The sequence below is a fragment of the Stegodyphus dumicola genome, chromosome X1, assembly GCF_044657685.1.
Source record: "Stegodyphus dumicola isolate Sdum_Otavi_A_Nest chromosome X1, ASM4465768v1".
NCBI lineage: Eukaryota > Metazoa > Arthropoda > Arachnida > Araneae > Eresidae > Stegodyphus > Stegodyphus dumicola.
The window spans coordinates 80826980-80849061 of NC_140780.1; the positions used below are offsets into that span (position 1 = coordinate 80826980).

General features: G+C 32.2%; 1 protein-coding gene across 2 annotated transcripts in view; it reads right to left on the bottom strand.

Annotated features, from left to right (window-relative positions):
• Positions 1–22082, bottom strand: part of LOC118181801 (gamma-aminobutyric acid receptor subunit beta-like) — a 534459-nt gene that overhangs the window by 211275 nt on the left and 301102 nt on the right. The gene's annotated exons all lie outside the window — the stretch shown is intronic.

The following is a 22082-nucleotide window of genomic DNA, read 5'->3' on the forward strand; positions in this document are numbered from 1 at the left end:
TGAATGTCAACACACATGATAAAGAAATGATACTGAATGCGTTTTAAGAAACATCGTACTAAATAAAAATTCGCAAACGCGGTAAAAAAAATTATCCGAGTAGGTAAAGATTAAAAGTAATGAATGTATTCTTACTCCCAAAATAAACCGTCATATACATCATACCAGTGGAACTGACAATATAGCGGTTTTAGTAATCACAGGAGAAAGTCTTAATCGAAAAGTCTATTTTAAAATTCTGCATGACATTTAATTATTTTATCGAAATACGTCTGCAGATTACTGTCCAATAAATAAAAATTACACTGTTATTAGATTGATATTTAACTACAACGATATCACTCTCTATTATGTATCAAACAAATAAGATTCTAACATTAAAATTATACTTAGTTTAGTTAAAAAATATTTTCATTAATGGAAAAATTATCAAAACTAAAATTTCATAAAAAAAGATCTTTATGTCATCGATACAATTGTTTGACGCATGTTGTTTTACATCGAAAAAGTTCCAAACGATATTTGTTTACCTCAGAGTAAGCTAACAGTTTTCTACAGTGTAGAGCACGCAAGAGGTACACATAGATAATGCTATAAAATTCCAATTTAAAAAAGTGTGTGTGTGTGTGTGTGATTATGGCAAAGCCTCGAGGGCTATCTGCCTAAGGGGAGGGATGCCTTCGTGGAGGATTTTCTAAGGGAAACTGGCTCGCATACACGTTACACATGGTGAAAACCACGAAAACGCCCATGCAGCCAGCCCGTTCGCGGGATTCGAACCTCGGACCGAACTACCAGTGTTCAGCGACTTTACCGCTCGGCCGCTGGTGAGCCCAATTAAAAAAAAAAAAAAAAAAGATTTAGCAATTTCTGCTCACGTAAGGAAACGCATCCCATAGACAATTACTCAGACTGAAATTTTCATCACAAAGGCAAACTATACTTAAACTACCAACATTTGTCCATGATTATGTGAAAATTTAAAACAACATTTCTTAAACTTATGATACTTCAGATTCTTAATTACGGAGAACTAAACAGAGTTCGCACACCAACGCTTCTGTTACGGATTATTTTGGCAGATAAACGTACACTGCGCCAAACAAAATGGGACAGTTCTATATTTCTTCTACTGGGCCGATTTGCGAAATTCAAATTGCGTTTTTCATGTCTTGAAAGCGCGACTTAATTGGTATGGGTATATTTAAATATGGTAAAGCACACTAGGGCTATCTGCCTAAGGGGAGGGATGCCTTCGTGGAGGACTTTCTAAGGGAAACTGACTCGTATACACGTTACACATGGAAAAAACCACGAAAACACACATGCAGCCAGCCCGTTCGCGGGATTCGAACCTCGGACCGAACTACCAGTGTTCAGCGACTTTACCGCTCGGCCGCTGGTGGGCAAGCGCGACTTAAGATATATATTATATTCATATATAGGACTATTCTAACATAGGTATTGTGACACGAAATCGGACTTTTTCTGAAATAAAATATCAATTTTTCCATATTTCGATTCTACGACTCAAATTATGCCTAAGTGCGAATTTTACGGAGAAATCCAAAACTTTATCTTGGCGTTTTTTCTCAGTTTGCGCCAAAAATAATTTACTTAGCGAACTTCTTAATATATGGCAACCTATTTTCCTTTCCCTTCCATCGTGCAAGAGCGGGCAAAAAATTTCAACGTTCATCCCTTTTTACATTGGGCATGAGCGGGAAAAAAGTCACATCGTTCCTACTTTCAGATACACATCGTTCCTACTTTCAGATAGTTTTAACAAAGCGCCTAAACCACATTTGATGTTATTATCGCTTTCAACAAATATGCCAAATTACAAAATGCGCCAATATATAAATTCAAGTATGTCTTCGGAAATTTTAAATAAAAAAACTAATTTTTTTGCTGGTACGCATAGAAATACATCTACTTTAAGATGATGGTAAAACTTTTATAGGTTATAATTCAAATTTTTTCCCAAAAATTTATAAAATTATTTAAAAATACAAATTTTAAAAAATAAATCTAAAAAAATGGGCGAATTTTGTTTGGAATAAACCTAAATTTCGAAATGTGAAAGGAGGAATCGAAAAGATTAATAAAAAAGAAAGAATAATAAATATATACCAAATTCAATTATCGTTGAAGAGCTAAAATTTTGAGAGCTAATTTTTTAAAAACTACTCGGGCGATTTTTACAAAATTTGGCAGTTTGGCATAATTTAAATCGTAGCATCGAAATATGTAAAAAAATGAGCATGTCATTCTAGAACAAGTCTGATATTGTGTCAGAATATCTATATTTGAATAATGCTATACATAAATCTAATACGTATTCCAAGTCGCGCTTTCGAGACATGAGAAATGCAAGTTGAATTTCGTCAATCGGCCCAATAGAACGGGAGATACAGAACTGCCCAATTTTTTATGCGCAACGTACATTTTAGTTAAAAAAAAAAGTATTTAGCCCCTTACCACACGGATTTCCAAATGTGAAGCAACGAAACTGAAAACTTATGATAACTCAAAGTCTGAAAGTAAAGTGGACGAAACTTAGTAATAATATTAATTATAACACTGGTAATTTAAAAATACCAGTAAATGTTGCACCTAATACTTACATTTTGTGAAATCAAAAGTAACATAAAATATCTTAAATTAAAACGTACGAATTAAATAAAAAGAAACACCTCACTAGTTAGTATGATTACTTAAAAGCAATACAGGCTTGACAGCGATGTCTCATGTTATTTACGGTGTTGTCAATGAGCTGCAGGGGTAGCGAATCCCATTAAGCACGTAAAGCAATTCTAAGCTCACCTAGGGTTTAGGAAAGGATTTTGAGACCAGGCAAATGTGCCTCCCGAAAGCATACCCCACAAGCTCAATGGGATTAATGTCGGAAAAGCATCGTAGCCATTTCATTTAGACTATATTTCCTTCTTCAAGAAACTGGTGCACAAGGCGAGCGATGTGAAAGCTGGTTGTATGTGCTTATTAAATAGAAGTTTCGTCAACTGCGGCAGCATACGGACGAAAAATAGGCTCCAGTATGTCGTCTATATAGCTCTGAGCACTGAGAGTTCCATGTAGCTACTCATACAGCTCTGCGGGCCCACCTAAGGACATTCTTCTCCGAATAAGAACACTACCCCCTGCATGGCTGTCCCTTTCCCGTATTTTAGACCGAAGATATATGCAGTGTTTGCTTCTCTTCATATCACACAGGTCTAGAGTCCCTCTGTAAAGAAAACGGGAATTATCAGTGAACAAAATAGACCTCCACAGATTTTCGGTCCAGTCTGCATGGCTATGAACTCAATTCAAAGCCTCCCTTCGGTGACTGTTGGTAAGTGGTACGTACAGTGTTGGTCGCCTAGCATACTTACCTCTTGCAATCAGCCTTCTGTGTACTATCGTGGCTGATATTGTCCCTACTGTAGCATGAATAAACATGGAACTAAGCTCAGATAGGTTTGCAGTCTGTTTGTGACGTGCACTATGTCGAAAATACGGGTCATCTGCCAAAGTGTTAAATCTTGGCCAACTTCGGTAGACTGCCGACATTTAGCCGTCTTGCAATGTCAGAGTGTCCTTGATCTGCTTCTAATCAGCCTATGGCTCTATAACAAAATTCTCTTGGCGAATGTAGCCTCGAACTCTTTTCACACTTTGGCTGTCTGTAAATTGTTTATCGAAATATATAGTAATTATAGGGAGGGAGCTCTCTTCATTTATGTATTGTGCTTCCCAAGAAATTAAGAGGGACTTACCTTTGATCCCGATAGTAGAAAATGACGAGTTGTGCTCAATTCTGTACAATTTCCTCATCGCGCTGCATAACACTTCACTTAATAATATCACCACGGTAATACTGATGATCACTTTTACCATCCACTGTTTCAACACTGCACGAACATTTCAATTAATAATATCACCACGGTAATACGGATGATCACTTTTACCAGCCACTGTTTCAACACTGCACGAACATTTCAATTAATAATATCACCACGGTAATACTGATGATCACTTTTACCATCCACTGTTTCAACACTGCACGAACATTTAAATTAATAATATCACCACGGTAATACTGATGATCACTTTTCACACGACGAGGTTTCATACACCCTTTCGTTTATTTGCACGTGTAGGCTTAGGCGCGCCACTTTCCGTCTTTCACGACCATCTTTTGTCATCTTCCTTGCTTTCGTGAATTATTTCCTTCATTTAAACCACGTTCACTCAAATCACCTTTTACGATCTTACTTCCTTCGTATTTTTAGTGATTTCATTTTTCCCACTATCCTATACGACTGCGACATTTGTCATGCCTCGCGCTCGTTCAAACACGAGGTGGGTTCTTCTGTGTAAACTTACCATAGTGGGAAAATAACACTTGTCCGCTTTGACATTTTCTTCACTAATTTATTACACAAACTGCACTATTGATACACCATACAACGAATACACTGTAAAATAAACTATATACAATATATATATACAAGGCGCGCAAAAGAAATTAAAACATATTTCTTTTCTCTACGTTCTCACACGGCATGCTCGCCGGTCCAACTCCCCGTGCCCTCCCCGTCCAGTCTTTCTTCCCCCACCAGCCTGCCTCGACCGGTTTTTCCGGGGTAAGTCACTTCCGTTCTTCCTCTTTCATCAGGGGAAGGAACTTCACAACCATATTTCACTGAATAGCGATAAACTCGTAAAGGGCGGGTTTTAAGCTGTATCGTATTTACGTAGAGCGATGACAATATCGCTCTTTTGTAACTAGAGCGTAGACAATACCGCTCTTTTATAATACTTCTCGATATAGCTTACTTGTATTTGTATAAGATCCAAATTTCAAGAATTTTCAACCACTTTTAGCCAATTGATCCCGATTTTTAAATTTGCTGCTTAACTTTTGGAAGCCAGTATATTAGAAGTATGAAAAACTTCAACGCCTTGAGATTATAATTAACGCCTTAAGATTTCATTATTAGCCTTTATTGATTCATTATTTTACTAGTACAAACTACTAAATACCTACGTTTTATACGGAATTTATGTTTGTTAAACTTTAGGCGTCTTTTTGCTTGTAATGATTGTTTTTGCATCACCAGATATGCTAATCGAATTTTAAATGTAAAAGTGCTTAAGTAAACAGGAATAAGAGCATTCACTACTGTTAATCACTGTATTTAATATTAATTATTTTTCTGCAGTCAATTAAGTTAATGTATATGTATTTTCCTAAAGCACAAAAGTAAGCTCAGTTTTTACAATCCTGAGTATATACGAAAATCTATATGCAAGTCTTCTATGGCAGCGCAGTACTAAGTGAATTGCAATAGAACCAATCTCAAATCCTCTAAAATGTGAGATCAAATTACAAAGAAACATGCCTGTTTCATCCGAAGGAAAAAGTAGAATCTTTATCAAAGGTTTATTTGTATCTTAAACTAGAAGTAAAAGTGGGTTACTCATGTTACTTGTTACTTTCCAGTCTGCCAAATGGTACCCATAAATATTCGTTATATTCTCTTAAATTTAAATTCAAAGAAGAGGAAGTGCTCTGCAATTTAAATATATTCAGTCGCTCTCAATTAATCATTCTCTTTATGGATGTTTATATGCTAATTTTAAGAGGACTGGAGAATGAAACAGTTCAACAAATCATGCAAAATTACGGACGCATTTTGAAACAGACTTATTACTGCTAAAATAGGCGCTCATGCATGCAGTATACTAAAAGAATTCATTGATTGCTTTTAGTGGTTATAGTACAAATTTATTTATGAATAACAATTTCTTTGAGTTCTAAGGAAGAATAAAGAATAGATTCTTAGGAGAATATCTGCCATCATTTCTCGATGTATGTTTCATATAGAAGGTCAGTGTATATGAAAAATCAATAGTGCTTTTGCGTACTTCAGCTGTCTTAAATTAAAAGGTTAAATGTTATTTAAGCTATTTGTGATACTATTAGAGTGACTGAAATGTGATGATTTATTGTCCTTAAAATCTCAAGATACTAAATGTTAGACTTTTTCCAGGCCCATTTGAAATTCTTAATGCTCTCCTCCATCAATAAAATGCAATTTTTAAATGGTTCTGCATTTACGTTTACCCCAAGGCAACTTGATGCGTTTGAAAGTGCAGCAGCTGGTCATCCAAAATCCAGATTTTGAACATCTTTTAATTTAAATTAGTAATGAAATATCTTTGCAATATTTCTCGTGTTTCTTTTCTAGCTGCGCTTAAGAAATAAATGGCACTTCCGAAACATGTATAGGAATTTCTTGTATTTACTTGTTTTTGTTGACTTTTGGGAAGTTTCAAAATAGGCAAGTGCAAGCTGAATGGAGTTGAGAGCAGTTCAACGCAAGACATAAAAATGAAAGTAAATCAACGTAATTTCACTAATGATATTTATTTAGCAACTTTACGGAAACTTCATTTCCTGTTAAAGCCCCATCAGTAGCTGAGTGTTTAATTCTGCTCAAACTGGCAGTTTGACCAGGATTCTAGCAAGCGGAACGGTTGTGTGGTTAGTCTTCGTGATTTTCCCCATATGTAACGTGAATACCAGATTAGTCCGACCTTAACGAGTCCTCTGCGAAATATCGCCTCCCATAAGGAGAAAGCCCTCAAGTTGCAAAGAGTGATGTCATGGACTGAGGGAAAATAGGTGTTTTAAGAGTGAAAAATTCTTATTTTGTATCACTCACTTGAGAGTACATTGAAGGTAACCTTTTTTTCAAAAATTATTTTTTCTCTGAAGAAACTATTACTTCAAATGACAAGAAAGACATTTATGCTCATTATAACAATGATAATTGCACAATGCAATTGAATTAACTCTGCAAGTAAAAAGGTACCAATTAAAACTAATAATAACATTAAATTACTGATTTCTTTATTTGTTAAATCACGTAATTAAGCAATCCGAACTTTTATTAGCTGAAGTGTAAAACTTCTTATTTCTTCCTAAGACGAAACTCTAAGTTGCTCCGTTTTGATAGAAAATGTATAAAGGAGCATTTTGAATGAAAAAATAGGAATGAGAATCTTCTACTTCAGAATATTTTTTCATCTCTCTTGAAGAAAAACCATATGTGAAACTGTCAAAAATAGAAAGAATTTTGAACTTCAGAAGTACATCATTAAAAAGAGAAGGACGACACAAAAGTCAATTCTATGTCTGCTTCAGACTTCAAAGTCTGCACCAAATTACTTTCTTTAAAACATGCTCTGAATTGGTTTTTATTTAAACAATATATGAAAGAAACTTGAACACAGCAGAAAGAATGATAAGGGCAATAAAAATAAAATCGTTTTAACAGAACGTAGTCCTGGTAAAAACGAACTTGAAATTTTTCTTTCGCAAGTTTTTCCTTATTTTTGAGGTTAAAAGTTTAATACTGAATAACAAGTTTCAGATATTATGGTTAAAAAAATTATAAAATATATTTTATATATTTTCAATTGCAGAAATATATAATTTATTATAAAATATTTGGTAGCATACAGGAAACAAAATTCTTTCTTTGCAAATTAATTTCTCAGATTAGCAAATAAAGAATTCTACTATGTACTAGATAAATCAACATAACCTTACGAGGCACGTGCGAACTGCTGTAAGAAAGACCTCTATGAAGACAAACTGCTAAAGACCCAAAATTATTTTTTATTTTACTTATTCATTCGATAAATTATTTTTTATTTTACTAAAATAAATTACTTCATTAAATTATTCTTTATTTTACTACAATGCGCTAATGCAACTTATGAATCCTTTAATTGCAAGCTCTTGAATAGCTCAAAAATATTTTTTCAATTTTTCCCCCTTTGCATAGCTCAAATGCTAGTAAATTAATTTCCTTACAATTTTTTTTTTAAATAATCACTTTTACAATATATTCCTGTGACTTATAACAATCGATTTTTTCTTTACATAATTAATCATAATTAAATGCTTGTGAAAGTATTTTAATCTATTTAAACATTATTAGAAACTGAAAATCAAAGCTGTATACGATACAGTCTAAGATACCTGTTCTAATACTATATTTTCTCTTAAATTAGGGAATTTTAAGAAAATAATTGTTTAGATTTGTGGTGTTGCTGGCCGTGATCGTATAAAGTGTCGATACTAAGAATATCAAGTACAAATTAATTTTGCGTAAATACTTAAACTAAAATTTGGTGTTTAGTACATTGCTTAATCATTACTAAATAGATTAACAAGACTTACCCACTGATGCATGCATGAGCCGATTATTTTCTTTTTCCAATCACATATTTATTTCAATACACATACTTTCTGGATTAAATAAGACATATTTATCACACACATATACATACTAAAATATCATAACTTAGATACTCGCAATGCGATAACTCAAATGGAATGTCCGTGGAGTGCCGACGCGTGACTATTCGCGCAATCCTGTTCCATCGAATAATTTTGCGGTTGAAACTTGATGAATTCTATCTTCATATTATCGCGCTGTCTGGTTACACACTTATAAGCTCTTCTTTTTTCCTTTTACATTCATATGATCTTTACACACATCGCACGTGGTGACACATTGCTGATCAAGCACATCTTGAAGTCGAACAGTTACTTATATTCTGCTTGCGCGTTTATTTTATTCACAAATTCCACACACTTGCGCGTATATTATATTATTCACAAATCAAACATCTACTTTAAGTACTGGATTTCTTCATTCTGCTTCTTTCTCGGCAAAATTAGACAGGAACAAATGGCGACTGCTGAGTGTGTGTGTGGGCCCACACACCCGCTAAGCTCGACGTCAGGCAGCAAGAGGGGAAAGACGAAAAAGAGAGAGAGACAAACCAGTCCTTCCAGTATTTATACCTTTCGACGCACGTGCTCGCGCGTGATAACGATACAAGAATCGATGTAGCCACAATGTTCTCACATTCCCTCCGGCCGAAGAAAAAAAAAATTGTCCCATCACTGAACAAATGAAATCCATCTCTGCTGGACACACTTGAACTTTCGTCTGCATTTCACACCAATCTTTACATCATTTGCAAAGGCACTGCAGTTTATCATTTCGTTGGCACTCCATACATTCCTCATTCTATGAACACAGTTGAGCTTTGTATGCACTATCATACATATTTCACGTTAATATTTCACATTGTTTGAAAAAAAAAACACAGCATTTTAAACATTTTGTGATATTTTTTACATTAGTATTATTCTTTTACATACTCATGCATGTCTACTCTTTCCTAAAATATCACCACAGATGCGATTCCAGGCAATGAAAATTTGGCACTTAAGACACATAATTTACAATTCACATATGATTAAATATCCAATCAATCACTTAAACTAAGAACATTTGCATTATCAATTTTGATGGAACTCCTCTTAACCATTGTTTACCTTATTTCATTCTTTACATTTTAGTATCACATTCACTATTTCATTACATAGCTACTTTTATCATTTGATCATATTCATTTTACATATACATTTCATATACCAATATGTAATGACATTGTTACAAGCTACATTTGTATTAGATCCACTACTAAATTACATACTTTCAACTAAATTACATACCTTCAATTTGATTCAGCAGTAAGACAAGGAGATTTGAACCACACTCTTTTTTTTTTTTTTTTTTTGAATCTGCTACCTAGTAATCAATGAGACCCTGCATAGTACACCTCAATTCTTCTGGTATATGGACCAGCCAACTCTACCAAAATCGTGCAATTAGCGCTTTATTACACTAAATTGACCCATACCACACATGATCATCATTCATTATCTAGCTTGTACACATACTACATTCTTATCATAATCACAACTTTACACTTTTTTTTTTTTTGATTTGCTGATCGACAATTTACAATTGTGTTACACTCCTAATCCTCATTTTGTGTTGAATCTACTCTTGAAGGCTTTTGTAAAAACAATTTACTTACATGAACTTTAGTGGTTTTATTCTCTAATTGTATTATATAATTATCATTTCGTAGCTTTTTAATGATCTCATATGGCCCCTTGTATTTTGGATGTAGCACCCTTCGATCAGTAAATTCCTGCATAAAAACTTTATCCCCTGATTTCAATTCTGGAATTTTTCTCCCTTTCAAATATTTTTTTGCACAATTAAAGTATTCATCCTCATTTAATTTTACTTGTTGCTTATCTCTACTCAATTGTTCCTTTATTCTTTTGGAATATTCCTGGAAATCTTCTGCTAATTTAAGAGGATCATTGCTATCTATGGGAGTATTTAATGTTCTACCGAAAAATAGTTCTGGTGAAAATTGAGTTACAGAATGTTTAGCATTATTATAATACAGTTTAAACATCAGTACTTTTTGTGGCCATTCAAATATTTTGTTTGATATTGCTGCAACTGATTCTTTCATTACTCTGTGAACTCTTTCAATCAACCCATTGGACTAAGGATAATAAATTGAACTTTTTCTGTGCTCTATTTTAAGCGATTTTAAAAATTGAGTAAATTCTGTGGGACAAAAATAGGAACCGTTGTCTGATAACAAAATTTTTGGAATGACAAATCTGGCAAAATAATCATTTAAAGATTTTATGATGGATTGAGAAGTGCAGTTGTTTAACGGAACTGTTTCCAAATATCTGGAATAATGATCAATGATAGTGAGTACATAAAACTTATTATCTATGGATCTTGGCAGTTTACCAACTATGTCTATAGCTATCATCTCTCCAGGAGCAAGATCTTTCTTAGGAATTAGACATGGCAGAGTGTTGTGAGGTCTAGACTTATTTTGTAAGCACTCTGAACAATTTTCTACAAAACTTTTCGTATCGCTGTACATACCTTTCCATTCAATACTTTGCCTTTACAAACTCATATGTCTTTTGAATACCAAAGTGAGGCGCATGAACTGTCTGTAATACATCTTTAATTAATGCCTTAGGAATTAGAATTTTATTCTGGATACTTCTGTCTTTCTTTCTCATATTTACAGGTTTTAATTTTATCATTACTACATCTGTATGACTATCAATAAAATATTGTTCTACACTTTCTTTGTGGTTATCCTGTAATTTTTTTATGATTGATTTTATGTCTGGATCACTTTGCTGTTTACTAATTATGTTTTGAATAGACAAATTATCATTGGTCTTAAATATATTTACATTGTTTACCACTACATCCTCTGAAACTCTTGACAAGTAGTCTGCTGGGTTTTTTAAACCAGGAATATGCTCCATCGTGTATTGAAATTCCTGTAAATATAACAACCAACGTGCTACAATATCTGGCTGTTTGTCAAGACTAATATGGAAAGTCAGAGGTTTAGCATCCGTTAATATTATAAATTTTTCCCCATACAGATGTTCGTGAAATTGCTTTACTGATCTGAAGATTGCATAAAGTTATCTCCTAATTGAAGGATATCTAGCCTCAGCAGGTGTTAAAATTTTTGAGTAAAATTGTACTGGGAAAAACTTTTCATCAGTTTTTTGCATTAATATGCCACAAATGGCTGATCTAGAAACATCGGTTACTAAATATAAATGTTTATCATTTTCTATGTTTTTTATTGTGGGTTTTTCTAAAATTAATTCTTGTATTTTATCTAATGCATTTTGGCATCTCTCGTTCCACACGAATGGTATATTCTTTCTTGTTAAATTTACTATTGGCTTGACAATTTCTGCATAGTTAAAAATTAAGTGTAAAAAGTAAAATAATTTACCATGCCTATGAATGTTTGAACCTCTTTCACATTTCTTGGCCTAGGAAATTTGGCTACTTTCTGAATATTCTCCTCTGAAGGAGCAAAACCATTCTTATTAACCGAAAAACCTAAATACGTAATCTCTTGTTTACATAACTGCAATTTGGCTGGGTCTAATGTTAAATTAAATTTTTTTAACTTGTCAAACACCTTTTGTAAAATAATTACTAGTTCATTTATACTGTTGGCTGCAACAATTATGTCATCTAGAAAATATTGTAAATTTGGACCCTGCAATTCACCTAAACATTTTGATATTAGAGTATGGAAATAAGCAGATGAATTTTTTGCACCAAAAGGTAACCGAGTTGGTTGAAAATTGCCAAGTTCCGTGCAAAAGGCTAATTTTTCTTTATCTTTCTGATCCAACTTTATTTGAAAAAATGCTGACTTAAGATCTAGCACACAATAATAACTTTTACCTGCTATATTATGCAAAATATCTGAAATCTTAGGTAGACATATTTGATATGATTCAGTTATGCAATTTAACAATCTATAATCTACTGCCATTCTAAATTTTAATTTGCTAGGATCAGTATTAGGTGGTGCTTTCTTTTTGACAAAAATTACTGGAAAACTGTAACTCGATGTCGATGGCTCTATAATACCTGCTTCTAACAATTTGGCTATCTCCTCTTGGGCATATTTTTAGCAATGCGAGGAATAGTGTATGGTCTAGTTTGAATTGGAAAGTTATGTAAAAAATTAAATTGTGGCACAACAGCATCAGTCTCACCCAGAGTGGTGTAAGATTTTGAAAACACAGCTGAATTTTTCATGAGCATTTCAATCATCTTATTTTTTTGTTCTGCTTCTAAATGACTTAAATCAAAATCATCTGGGCTTAATTCCTCCTTTCTTAATTGTTTAATTTCTTTTAAAGTTATATGGTTAATCTGCAAATTTTGTTGCTCTCTAGGTTTTTCAAATTGTTTTTCTTCGACTTTATATACCTTACCAATCTTTTCACCCTTTCTTAGAATAATTGCGGCATTGGAATTGTTTTCAATTATGGTGAATATATATTGCCTGTCACTTATCTCATGAAATGAATTAGTCACACCTATCTTGCCCACTTTTCGCCTGTCTGGTGAGAACATTATTTGCTTTTCTTTCTGCATATTAATTGGAATGCTTAACTTTACTATCTCTGCTGTATTTGGCGCAATTCTGGTATTCAATACTACTCTTACAATACCCGACTCCCCTGGTCTACTATTCTTGTCTACCTTTTTTGCATTAATATTAGTACAGTTTTTTCTTTTGTCCAAAAGATCAAAATATGTGTTATCAATGATTAACTGACTTTTATCTGCATCTATAAGTATCCTATTTTTTTGAATGAAATCATACCCTAAAATCATTTGATAATTTGTGTTCCAATTATGTTGTGTAACAAAAAATTGGTTAGCAAGCCATTTATTTCCTAAACGAAATTTTAAGTTTACAGCAGATACATATGGGATAGTAGCATTATTTAGCGTATGTATTCTTACAGATCTGCTTAAGTAATGAATCTTTGTGTAATTTTTTTTTTACTTGCAAGGTGTCTGGCTGTATTAAGCTTAAATTTGCACCTGTATCAAGTAATGCTTCTACCACAAAGTCGCCAAATTTGATTTCTATTACTGGTAATTCTGTGATATTATTAGTCTGGCAAGAAGCTACCAATTTATGCTCATTATAACAATGATAATTGCACAATGCAATTGAATTAACTCTGCAAGTAAAAAGGTACCAATTAAAACTAATAATAACATTAAATTACTGATTTCTTTATTTGTTAAATCACGTAATTAAGCAATCCGAACTTTTATTAGCTGAAGTGTAAAACTTCTTATTTCTTCCTAAGACGAAACTCTAAGTTGCTCCGTTTTGATAGAAAATGTATAAAGGAGCATTTTGAATGAAAAAATAGGAATGAGAATCTTCTACTTCAGAATATTTTTTCATCTCTCTTGAAGAAAAACCATATGTGAAACTGTCAAAAATAGAAAGAATTTTGAACTTCAGAAGTACATCATTAAAAAGAGAAGGACGACACAAAAGTCAATTCTATGTCTGCTTCAGACTTCAAAGTCTGCACCAAATTACTTTCTTTAAAACATGCTCTGAATTGGTTTTTATTTAAACAATATATGAAAGAAACTTGAACACAGCAGAAAGAATGATAAGGGCAATAAAAATAAAATCGTTTTAACAGAACGTAGTCCTGGTAAAAACGAACTTGAAATTTTTCTTTCGCAAGTTTTTCCTTATTTTTGAGGTTAAAAGTTTAATACTGAATAACAAGTTTCAGATATTATGGTTAAAAAAATTATAAAATATATTTTATATATTTTCAATTGCAGAAATATATAATTTATTATAAAATATTTGGTAGCATACAGGAAACAAAATTCTTTCTTTGCAAATTAATTTCTCAGATTAGCAAATAAAGAATTCTACTATGTACTAGATAAATCAACATAACCTTACGAGGCACGTGCGAACTGCTGTAAGAAAGACCTCTATGAAGACAAACTGCTAAAGACCCAAAATTATTTTTTATTTTACTTATTCATTCGATAAATTATTTTTTATTTTACTAAAATAAATTACTTCATTAAATTATTCTTTATTTTACTACAATGCGCTAATGCAACTTATGAATCCTTTAATTGCAAGCTCTTGAATAGCTCAAAAATATTTTTTCAATTTTTCCCCCTTTGCATAGCTCAAATGCTAGTAAATTAATTTCCTTACAATTTTTTTTTTAAATAATCACTTTTACAATATATTCCTGTGACTTATAACAATCGATTTTTTCTTTACATAATTAATCATAATTAAATGCTTGTGAAAGTATTTTAATCTATTTAAACATTATTAGAAACTGAAAATCAAAGCTGTATACGATACAGTCTAAGATACCTGTTCTAATACTATATTTTCTCTTAAATTAGGGAATTTTAAGAAAATAATTGTTTAGATTTGTGGTGTTGCTGGCCGTGATCGTATAAAGTGTCGATACTAAGAATATCAAGTACAAATTAATTTTGCGTAAATACTTAAACTAAAATTTGGTGTTTAGTACATTGCTTAATCATTACTAAATAGATTAACAAGACTTACCCACTGATGCATGCATGAGCCGATTATTTTCTTTTTCCAATCACATATTTATTTCAATACACATACTTTCTGGATTAAATAAGACATATTTATCACACACATATACATACTAAAATATCATAACTTAGACACTCGCAATGCGATAACTCAAATGGAATGTCCGTGGAGTGCCGACGCGTGACTATTCGCGCAATCCTGTTCCATCGAATAATTTTGCGGTTGAAACTTGATGAATTCTATCTTCATATTATCGCGCTGTCTGGTTACACACTTATAAGCTCTTCTTTTTTCCTTTTACATTCATATGATCTTTACACACATCGCACGTGGTGACACATTGCTGATCAAGCACATCTTGAAGTCGAACAGTTACTTATATTCTGCTTGCGCGTTTATTTTATTCACAAATTCCACACACTTGCGCGTATATTATATTATTCACAAATCAAACATCTACTTTAAGTACTGGATTTCTTCATTCTGCTTCTTTCTCGGCAAAATTAGACAGGAACAAATGGCGACTGCTGAGTGTGTGTGTGGGCCCACACACCCGCTAAGCTCGACGTCAGGCAGCAAGAGGGGAAAGACGAAAAAGAGAGAGAGACAAACCAGTCCTTCCAGTATTTATACCTTTCGACGCACGTGCTCGCGCGTGATAACGATACAAGAATCGATGTAGCCACAATGTTCTCACATTCCCTCCGGCCGAAGAAAAAAAAAATTGTCCCATCACTGAACAAATGAAATCCATCTCTGCTGGACACACTTGAACTTTCGTCTGCATTTCACACCAATCTTTACATCATTTGCAAAGGCACTGCAGTTTATCATTTCGTTGGCACTCCATACATTCCTCATTCTATGAACACAGTTGAGCTTTGTATGCACTATCATACATATTTCACGTTAATATTTCACATTGTTTGAAAAAAAAACACAGCATTTTAAACATTTTGTGATATTTTTTACATTAGTATTATTCTTTTACATACTCATGCATGTCTACTCTTTCCTAAAATATCACCACAGATGCGATTCCAGGCAATGAAAATTTGGCACTTAAGACACATAATTTACAATTCACATATGATTAAATATCCAATCAATCACTTAAACTAAGAACATTTGCATTATCAATTTTGATGGAACTCCTCTTAACCATTGTTTACCTTATTTCATTCTTTACATTTTAGTATCACATTCACTATTTCATTACATAGCTACTTTTATCATTTGATCATATTCATTTTACATATACATTTCATATACCAATATGTAATGACATTGTTACAAGCTACATTTGTATTAGATCCACTACTAAATTACATACTTTCAACTAAATTACATACCTTCAATTTGATTCAGCAGTAAGACAAGGAGATTTGAACCACACTCTTTTTTTTTTTTTTTTTTGAATCTGCTACCTAGTAATCAATGAGACCCTGCATAGTACACCTCAATTCTTCTGGTATATGGACCAGCCAACTCTACCAAAATCGTGCAATTAGCGCTTTATTACACTAAATTGACCCATACCACACATGATCATCATTCATTATCTAGCTTGTACACATACTACATTCTTATCATAATCACAACTTTACACTTTTTTTTTTTTGATTTGCTGATCGACAATTTACAATTGTGTTACACTCCTAATCCTCATTTTGTGTTGAATCTACTCTTGAAGGCTTTTGTAAAAACAATTTACTTACATGAACTTTAGTGGTTTTATTCTCTAATTGTATTATATAATTATCATTTCGTAGCTTTTTAATGATCTCATATGGCCCCTTGTATTTTGGATGTAGCACCCTTCGATCAGTAAATTCCTGCATAAAAACTTTATCCCCTGATTTCAATTCTGGAATTTTTCTCCCTTTCAAATATTTTTTTGCACAATTAAAGTATTCATCCTCATTTAATTTTACTTGTTGCTTATCTCTACTCAATTGTTCCTTTATTCTTTTGGAATATTCCTGGAAATCTTCTGCTAATTTAAGAGGATCATTGCTATCTATGGGAGTATTTAATGTTCTACCGAAAAATAGTTCTGGTGAAAATTGAGTTACAGAATGTTTAGCATTATTATAATACAGTTTAAACATCAGTACTTTTTGTGGCCATTCAAATATTTTGTTTGATATTGCTGCAACTGATTCTTTCATTACTCTGTGAACTCTTTCAATCAACCCATTGGACTAAGGATAATAAATTGAACTTTTTCTGTGCTCTATTTTAAGCGATTTTAAAAATTGAGTAAATTCTGTGGGACAAAAATAGGAACCGTTGTCTGATAACAAAATTTTTGGAATGACAAATCTGGCAAAATAATCATTTAAAGATTTTATGATGGATTGAGAAGTGCAGTTGTTTAACGGAACTGTTTCCAAATATCTGGAATAATGATCAATGATAGTGAGTACATAAAACTTATTATCTATGGATCTTGGCAGTTTACCAACTATGTCTATAGCTATCATCTCTCCAGGAGCAAGATCTTTCTTAGGAATTAGACATGGCAGAGTGTTGTGAGGTCTAGACTTATTTTGTAAGCACTCTGAACAATTTTCTACAAAACTTTTCGTATCGCTGTACATACCTTTCCATTCAATACTTTGCCTTTACAAACTCATATGTCTTTTGAATACCAAAGTGAGGCGCATGAACTGTCTGTAATACATCTTTAATTAATGCCTTAGGAATTAGAATTTTATTCTGGATACTTCTGTCTTTCTTTCTCATATTTACAGGTTTTAATTTTATCATTACTACATCTGTATGACTATCAATAAAATATTGTTCTACACTTTCTTTGTGGTTATCCTGTAATTTTTTTATGATTGATTTTATGTCTGGATCACTTTGCTGTTTACTAATTATGTTTTGAATAGACAAATTATCATTGGTCTTAAATATATTTACATTGTTTACCACTACATCCTCTGAAACTCTTGACAAGTAGTCTGCTGGGTTTTTTAAACCAGGAATATGCTCCATCGTGTATTGAAATTCCTGTAAATATAACAACCAACGTGCTACAATATCTGGCTGTTTGTCAAGACTAATATGGAAAGTCAGAGGTTTAGCATCCGTTAATATTATAAATTTTTCCCCATACAGATGTTCGTGAAATTGCTTTACTGATCTGAAGATTGCATAAAGTTATCTCCTAATTGAAGGATATCTAGCCTCAGCAGGTGTTAAAATTTTTGAGTAAAATTGTACTGGGAAAAACTTTTCATCAGTTTTTTGCATTAATATGCCACAAATGGCTGATCTAGAAACATCGGTTACTAAATATAAATGTTTATCATTTTCTATGTTTTTTATTGTGGGTTTTTCTAAAATTAATTCTTGTATTTTATCTAATGCATTTTGGCATCTCTCGTTCCACACGAATGGTATATTCTTTCTTGTTAAATTTACTATTGGCTTGACAATTTCTGCATAGTTAAAAATTAAGTGTAAAAAGTAAAATAATTTACCATGCCTATGAATGTTTGAACCTCTTTCACATTTCTTGGCCTAGGAAATTTGGCTACTTTCTGAATATTCTCCTCTGAAGGAGCAAAACCATTCTTATTAACCGAAAAACCTAAATACGTAATCTCTTGTTTACATAACTGCAATTTGGCTGGGTCTAATGTTAAATTAAATTTTTTTAACTTGTCAAACACCTTTTGTAAAATAATTACTAGTTCATTTATACTGTTGGCTGCAACAATTATGTCATCTAGAAAATATTGTAAATTTGGACCCTGCAATTCACCTAAACATTTTGATATTAGAGTATGGAAATAAGCAGATGAATTTTTTGCACCAAAAGGTAACCGAGTTGGTTGAAAATTGCCAAGTTCCGTGCAAAAGGCTAATTTTTCTTTATCTTTCTGATCCAACTTTATTTGAAAAAATGCTGACTTAAGATCTAGCACACAATAATAACTTTTACCTGCTATATTATGCAAAATATCTGAAATCTTAGGTAGACATATTTGATATGATTCAGTTATGCAATTTAACAATCTATAATCTACTGCCATTCTAAATTTTAATTTGCTAGGATCAGTATTAGGTGGTGCTTTCTTTTTGACAAAAATTACTGGAAAACTGTAACTCGATGTCGATGGCTCTATAATACCTGCTTCTAACAATTTGGCTATCTCCTCTTGGGCATATTTTTAGCAATGCGAGGAATAGTGTATGGTCTAGTTTGAATTGGAAAGTTATGTAAAAAATTAAATTGTGGCACAACAGCATCAGTCTCACCCAGAGTGGTGTAAGATTTTGAAAACACAGCTGAATTTTTCATGAGCATTTCAATCATCTTATTTTTTTGTTCTGCTTCTAAATGACTTAAATCAAAATCATCTGGGCTTAATTCCTCCTTTCTTAATTGTTTAATTTCTTTTAAAGTTATATGGTTAATCTGCAAATTTTGTTGCTCTCTAGGTTTTTCAAATTGTTTTTCTTCGACTTTATATACCTTACCAATCTTTTCACCCTTTCTTAGAATAATTGCGGCATTGGAATTGTTTTCAATTATGGTGAATATATATTGCCTGTCACTTATCTCATGAAATGAATTAGTCACACCTATCTTGCCCACTTTTCGCCTGTCTGGTGAGAACATTATTTGCTTTTCTTTCTGCATATTAATTGGAATGCTTAACTTTACTATCTCTGCTGTATTTGGCGCAATTCTGGTATTCAATACTACTCTTACAATACCCGACTCCCCTGGTCTACTATTCTTGTCTACCTTTTTTGCATTAATATTAGTACAGTTTTTTCTTTTGTCCAAAAGATCAAAATATGTGTTATCAATGATTAACTGACTTTTATCTGCATCTATAAGTATCCTATTTTTTTGAATGAAATCATACCCTAAAATCATTTGATAATTTGTGTTCCAATTATGTTGTGTAACAAAAAATTGGTTAGCAAGCCATTTATTTCCTAAACGAAATTTTAAGTTTACAGCAGATACATATGGGATAGTAGCATTATTTAGCGTATGTATTCTTACAGATCTGCTTAAGTAATGAATCTTTGTGTAATTTTTTTTTTACTTGCAAGGTGTCTGGCTGTATTAAGCTTAAATTTGCACCTGTATCAAGTAATGCTTCTACCACAAAGTCGCCAAATTTGATTTCTATTACTGGTAATTCTGTGATATTATTAGTCTGGCAAGAAGCTACCAATTTATGCTCATTATAACAATGATAATTGCACAATGCAATTGAATTAACTCTGCAAGTAAAAAGGTACCAATTAAAACTAATAATAACATTAAATTACTGATTTCTTTATTTGTTAAATCACGTAATTAAGCAATCCGAACTTTTATTAGCTGAAGTGTAAAACTTCTTATTTCTTCCTAAGACGAAACTCTAAGTTGCTCCGTTTTGATAGAAAATGTATAAAGGAGCATTTTGAATGAAAAAATAGGAATGAGAATCTTCTACTTCAGAATATTTTTTCATCTCTCTTGAAGAAAAACCATATGTGAAACTGTCAAAAATAGAAAGAATTTTGAACTTCAGAAGTACATCATTAAAAAGAGAAGGACGACACAAAAGTCAATTCTATGTCTGCTTCAGACTTCAAAGTCTGCACCAAATTACTTTCTTTAAAACATGCTCTGAATTGGTTTTTATTTAAACAATATATGAAAGAAACTTGAACACAGCAGAAAGAATGATAAGGGCAATAAAAATAAAATCGTTTTAACAGAACGTAGTCCTGGTAAAAACGAACTTGAAATTTTTCTTTCGCAAGTTTTTCCTTATTTTTGAGGTTAAAAGTTTAATACTGAATAACAAGTTTCAGATATTATGGTTAAAAAAATTATAAAATATATTTTATATATTTTCAATTGCAGAAATATATAATTTATTATAAAATATTTGGTAGCATACAGGAAACAAAATTCTTTCTTTGCAAATTAATTTCTCAGATTAGCAAATAAAGAATTCTACTATGTACTAGATAAATCAACATAACCTTACGAGGCACGTGCGAACTGCTGTAAGAAAGACCTCTATGAAGACAAACTGCTAAAGACCCAAAATTATTTTTTATTTTACTTATTCATTCGATAAATTATTTTTTATTTTACTAAAATAAATTACTTCATTAAATTATTCTTTATTTTACTACAATGCGCTAATGCAACTTATGAATCCTTTAATTGCAAGCTCTTGAATAGCTCAAAAATATTTTTTCAATTTTTCCCCCTTTGCATAGCTCAAATGCTAGTAAATTAATTTCCTTACAATTTTTTTTTTAAATAATCACTTTTACAATATATTCCTGTGACTTATAACAATCGATTTTTTCTTTACATAATTAATCATAATTAAATGCTTGTGAAAGTATTTTAATCTATTTAAACATTATTAGAAACTGAAAATCAAAGCTGTATACGATACAGTCTAAGATACCTGTTCTAATACTATATTTTCTCTTAAATTAGGGAATTTTAAGAAAATAATTGTTTAGATTTGTGGTGTTGCTGGCCGTGATCGTATAAAGTGTCGATACTAAGAATATCAAGTACAAATTAATTTTGCGTAAATACTTAAACTAAAATTTGGTGTTTAGTACATTGCTTAATCATTACTAAATAGATTAACAAGACTTACCCACTGATGCATGCATGAGCCGATTATTTTCTTTTTCCAATCACATATTTATTTCAATACACATACTTTCTGGATTAAATAAGACATATTTATCACACACATATACATACTAAAATATCATAACTTAGATACTCGCAATGCGATAACTCAAATGGAATGTCCGTGGAGTGCCGACGCGTGACTATTCGCGCAATCCTGTTCCATCGAATAATTTTGCGGTTGAAACTTGATGAATTCTATCTTCATATTATCGCGCTGTCTGGTTACACACTTATAAGCTCTTCTTTTTTCCTTTTACATTCATATGATCTTTACACACATCGCACGTGGTGACACATTGCTGATCAAGCACATCTTGAAGTCGAACAGTTACTTATATTCTGCTTGCGCGTTTATTTTATTCACAAATTCCACACACTTGCGCGTATATTATATTATTCACAAATCAAACATCTACTTTAAGTACTGGATTTCTTCATTCTGCTTCTTTCTCGGCAAAATTAGACAGGAACAAATGGCGACTGC